This window comes from Vulpes lagopus, chromosome 1 (assembly GCF_018345385.1).
Source record: "Vulpes lagopus strain Blue_001 chromosome 1, ASM1834538v1, whole genome shotgun sequence".
Taxonomy (NCBI): domain Eukaryota; kingdom Metazoa; phylum Chordata; class Mammalia; order Carnivora; family Canidae; genus Vulpes; species Vulpes lagopus.
Window position 1 is genome coordinate 183,004,995 of NC_054824.1, and position 6,000 is coordinate 183,010,994.

At 38.1% G+C, this 6,000-nt stretch overlaps 1 long non-coding RNA gene across 2 annotated transcripts in view; it reads right to left on the reverse strand.

Moving 5' to 3' along the window:
- LOC121496578 overlaps positions 1–5,635 on the reverse strand; it is a 159,378-nt gene extending 153,743 nt beyond the window's left edge. For both annotated transcript variants that reach the window (XR_005989275.1, XR_005989274.1), the window contains exon 1: positions 5,546–5,635. This is a non-coding gene — a long non-coding RNA (uncharacterized LOC121496578). The remainder of the gene's footprint in view (positions 1–5,545) is intronic.
- Positions 5,636–6,000: the final 365 nt, after the last annotated feature.

Sequence of the window (6,000 nt, forward strand, 5' to 3'; positions counted from 1 at the left end):
CAAGACAGTGTGGTACTGGCACAAAAACAGACACATAGATCAATGGAACAGAATAGAAAATCCAGAAGTGGATCCTCAACTTTATGGTCAACTAATATTTGACAAAGCAGGAAAGACTATCCACTGGAAAAAAGACAGTCTCTTCAATAAATGGTGCTGGGAAAAATGGACATCCACATGCAGAAGAATGAAACTAGACCACTCTCTCACACCATATACACAAAGATAAACTCAACATGGATGAAAGATCTAAATGTGAGACAAGATTCCATCAAAATCCTAGAGGAGAACACAGGCAACGCCCTTTTTGAACTTGGCCACAGCAACTTCTTGCAAGATACATCCATGAAGGCAAGAGAAACATAAGCAAAAATGAATTATTGGGACATCATCAAGATGAGAAACTTGTCCACAATAGCCAAACTGTGGAAGGAGCCTCGGTGTCCATCGAAAGATGATGGATAAAGAAGCTGTGGTTTATGTATACAATGGAATATTACTCAGCAATTAGAAACAACAAATACCCACCATTTGCTTCAACGTGGATGGACCTGGAGGGTATTATGCTGAGTGAAATAAGTCAATCGGAGAAGGACAAACAGTGTATGTTCTCATTCATTTGGGGAATATGAAAAATGGTGAAAGGGAATATAAAGGAAGGGAAAGGAGGTGTTGGGAAATATCGGGAAGGGAGACAGAACATAAAGACTCCTAACTCTGGGAAGCGAACTGGGGGTGGTGGATGGGGAGGAGGGCGGGGGGTGGAGGGGAATGGGTGACGGGCACTGAGGCGGACACTTGACGGGATGAGCACTGGGTATTTTTCTGTATGTTGGTAAATTGAACACCAATAAAAATTAATTTAAAAAAAAAAGATGAGAAACTTTTGCACAGCAAAAGAAACAGTCAACAAAACTAAGACAACCTACAGAATGGGGGAAGATAATTGCAAATGATCTATCAGATAAAGGGCTAGTTTCCAAGATCTATAAAGAACTTATTAAACTCAACAGCAAAGAAACAAGCAATCCAATCATGAAATGGGCAAAAGACACGAACAGAAATTTCACCAAAGAAGACATAGACATGGCCAACATGAGAAAATGCTCCGCATCACTTGCCGTCAGGGAAATACAAATCAAAACCACCATGAGATCCCACCTCACACCAGTGAGAATGGGGAAAATTAACAAGGCAGGAAACAACAAATGTTGGAGAGGATGCGGAGAAAAGGGAACCCTCTTACACTGTTGGTGGGAATGTGAACTGGTGCAGCCACTCTGGAGAACTGTGTGGAGGTTCCTCAAAGAGTTAAAAATAGACCTGCCCTACGACCCAGCAATTGCACGGCTGGGGATTTACCCCAAAGATACAGATGCATTGAAATGACAGGAGACCTGCACCCCAATGTTTATAGCAGCAATGTCCACAATAGCCACACTGTGGAAGGAGCCTCAGTGTCCATCAAAAGATGATGGATAAAGAAGATGGGGTCTGTGTATACAATGGAATATTCCTCAGCCACTAGACACCACAAATACCACCATTTGCTTTGACGTGGATAGAACTGGAGGGTATTATGCTGAGTGAAGTAAGTCAATCAGAAAAGGACAAACATTATATGGTCTCATTTATTTGGGGAATATAAAAACTAGTGAAAGGGAATAAAGGGAAAGGAGAGAAAATAAGTGGGAAATACCAGAGAGGGAGAAAGAACATGAGAGACTCCTAACTCTGGGAAATAAACAGGGGTAGTGAAGGGGAGGTAGGCGGGGGGTTGGGGTGACTGGGTGACGGGCAATGAGGGGGGCACTTGGCGGGATGACCACTGGGTGTTATGCTATATGTTGGCAAACTGAACTCCAATAAAAAAATAATAATAAAATAATGATAAAAAAGGAAAAAAAATAAAAATTATTTCTTTAAAAAAAGGATTTCTTGGGGCACCCAGGTAGCCCAGCAATTGATTGTCTGCCTTCAGCTCAGGGCATGACCCCGGGGTCCCAGGATCGAGTCCCACGTCGGGCTTCCTGCAGGGAGCCTGCTTCTCCCTCTGCCTGTGTCTCTGCCTCTCTGTGTGTGTGTGTCTCTCACGAATAAATAAATAAAATCTTAAATAAATAAATAAATAAATAAATAAATAAATAAATAAATAAATAAATTATTATTTAAAAATATGTTTATACAAGAGATATTCTGTCTTAAAATTATCAAGGCTCAATTCCCAATCAATCTAAAAGAATAATTTTCTTTAACTGAATTGTTCTATAAATAAGCTCCTGTTTATAACACTTGGTAGTTGTCATTCTTGCTATCAGTGATATATTTGTTGACGAAGAAGAAGTAATTTTATTGCTTGAATTGATGCTTGATTTGAGACAACAGTGAACTTATCAATGAAGTATGTTTTAGATTAAATAAATAAAAAGTGTGCTTTTTAAAATGTTTTTCAAAAAAAAAAACGAAAAATAAATAAAATAAAAAATAAAAATAAAATGTTTTTCCAAAGGGGGAGGGGGACGGGTGATGGACTTTAAGGAGGATACAAGATGTAATGAGCACTGGGTATTATATAAGACTGATGAATTACTGAACCCTATCTCTGAGACTAGGAATATCCTATATGTTAATTAATTGAATTTAATTTTTTTAAAAGATTTTTTTTCAAGTAAATTGTATTGCACACAGTTGCATATTATATCTATATATAGGTTATTCTGGATTTTTTTATATTAAAAAATAAATGATACAAAGCAAAGAAGGTTCATTTCTGGTTCAAATTTTAAAACTGATCATTAGGGCAGCCCTGGTGGTGCAGCGGTTTGGCGCCTCCTGCAGCCTGGGGTGTGATCCTGGGGACCCGGGATCGAGTACCACATCGGGCTTCCTGTATGGAGCCTGCTTCTCCCTCTGCCTGTGTCTCTGCCTTTCTCTCTCTCTCTCTGAGTAAATAAATAAATCTTTAAAAAAAAAATAAAAAATAAAAATAAAACTGATCATTATAAAATAAGAGAGACAAAGACAATTCCCTACTGTCCTAGCTTTCTGAAAGTGAAACATACTGTCCAAGGAAAATCACTGGTTTAATCTCTTTAAGCTCATGGACAAAAAAATAAGAGAAACTTTTAAACTCTTTTATGCTCGAACTGAAGCAAAACTGTTGAGTTTCTCTAGAAAGTATACAATGCCCCTCTTCACTGAGATGTTTTAAGTGGGAGGGAAGTTTGTAGACAGACATATAATTGTCAATATATTCAACATGGCAGGGGGTAGCAGGAGACTTGTGCATAAGTTATACAGGTACAGGGTAATTAAATATATGTTCTATATGTACATCCCTATATTCCCATATCTTTTACAGATATGAAGATATCTAGAAAACCAAGTATTTTCTAGGGTATGGATAAATCCACAAAGCCAGATAGCAAACACATTCAGATAAACAATGAGCAAGTAGCAATGGAAATGGTTTCTATCCAAGCTAAGGAATGACTCCTCTGAGTTTTTCCCATGAGGCAATACATAAGCCCAGTAATAGTGCAGGACTCCAAGGCTCCAAATAGTGTTGTGGAGATTAGAAATATAGAGTATATGATAAATTTGAAGCTCTTGCAAAAAAAATATGGAAATAGACTGCCATAAAATAGATTATTTGGCAAAGCAAAACTGAGACCACTTTCAGTAAGTTTTAAAGGGAAACTCTCAACTAAGTATTTCAAACCAAAGTATGTATTTCTTGAAATATATGGATGCTATATCAACTCTCCACTTTAATGGTTTTTGAGGGCCCTATTAGATTGTTAACAGTAAGAGTCTCACTTCCTGATTCACTGACTGGAGACCTAGGCAATACACTGTAAATCTGTTAAAGCAGCTTTTCTGTGGGTTTATATAGAAGTAGCCTAAGTCAGTTCCTCCAGTAATAGCACAGCCAATGGGAAAGCTGATGCCTGTGACTTCTGAGAATATTCCCTGTGAAGCTGTCAAAGGTGAAAAGTGAAACCTCAACAACACTACCAATTTTATTGCTGAAAAGAGCAGTACTGTGAAAGTCTATCGTCATTGTTCAACACACTAGTGGCTGCTAATAATGCAATCATAAATAAATTTATCAATGTACTTAGGTTAAGAAAATGACTCAGTGATTTTCATAAATTTACTTGACATGTCCAGTTGTCTTCTTAGGGAATTCTAAGCATCTGCAGAATACTTGGCCTTAATCTAGAATTCCAACAGCTAAAGTTGAATTTAGTAAAATTTGAAACAGCCTACTGCGTTTTATTATAAACAGTATAAACAGTTGGGGGACTATGAAGCACACATATTATTGGATTATATCTCAGCTGAGATTTTATTAAAATTCTGTTATGGTGAAGACAACACAAGAGAATCAGAGAACCTGGTTCTATAACCATCTCAAATGCTACCTAACTGTATGACCTTATTAGTTAACTCTTCTATAGAATAAGAGGAATGAATTAGCAAAGCCTTTGTGTTGTAGAGGAAAGAGAACAGATTTTGGAAGCACATAAAACTGAGATTGAATTGTAACACCATTGGCTTATGGTGAGTCCCTGAGCAATTTACTTGCCAACAGGACTTAGTTTCCTCCACAGTCAAAGTTTCCAACTTCTTACTTATTTACATACTACATCAGCCCCTTGATGGCCTCTCTGTTATTCCCAAACTAGCCTGGACTCATTCAGCTATTTCTATGGAATATCTGCTAGGACCCTTGGCCTCCTTCTCCATTCTTTCCCTTGATAAGCTTATCACTGACTTGCCTTCATCTCTCAGCAGATCTTCCTCCTCTCTCAAGTTCCAGGCTTATATGCTCACCATTGTACAGAGATCTCCAACGATCAAGTCCAAATTCAAATATCCCAAATTATATTCACCACCTACCTTCCTGGGTTTTCTATTTTTGTTGAGGCACCAACACTCTCTACATCTAGCGAATGCAAGCTTTGCTGTTAACTTTGGTCCTCTTCACTTTATCTACTCACACTCTCTTGCTTTACACTTGTGCAATCCAATGACTATAAAATATCATCTTAATTCCAGAGATTCAAAAATATCTATCTCCAGTCTAGCTCTTCTTCCTCAATTTCACATTCAGATATCCAACTCTCTACACTATGCACATCTCCACTGAGATAACTCACAGTCACTCCCAAACTCAATGTATGCAAAAATGAACTCCCAATCTAAAACCCCTAAAACCTACTCCTCCTGCAGCCTTCCCCATTTCCTGCTTTCCAACAACTCAGGCCAAAACCCTTGGCATCATCTTTGCTCTCTTTCTTTCTCCTCTCACATTCAAAACTGTGGTAAGCCATGACAGCACTACTCTCAAAATATATGTGAAACATAAACAATTCTCACCTGGAGTTTTGTCTGTTTTGTTCAACAGCTCATTTCATCACTTTGTTGCTTTTCTTTCATCACCTGAAACAGTTCTCAATCAAATCTGTATTTGACTCCAGCTTCAAAACCCAACTCAAATGGCCCCCCTTGCCTACCAAGTGGCCTTTCTAGCCCTTACCTGGAGGAGATCGCTCCCTCTTTCAATGTCTCTGATTTCATTGCCTCTACAGTAAGTAAAAACTTCCACACTGTTTCAAGTTGGTATGACAACAATCTGTGTACATGACTTATTCTGCATGAGTGACAGTTACTTCCAGGCAGGAGTCCATTCAGTCTACTATTTATAGATCCCTCACATTCCCTACCCGATAGTAGGGAACAAAAATAAATTTAAATAAATGATGAATTTAAATTATGCCTTAGAAAGATACATAGGCTGATATAAAAAGATGAGGAAGAGTGATGTATACATTGCTTGGAGAAAGGTTGTGGAATTACTGAAGAGTCAGAAAATCTGAAGGGAATGATTAAAGCTAGGAGTGTGAGACATAGGAGCAAAGGGATATCTGCCACACAGAAAGGTCAGGAAGCACCTCATTAAGTAGCTTCTAAGATGTCACAATATGTTTAGAA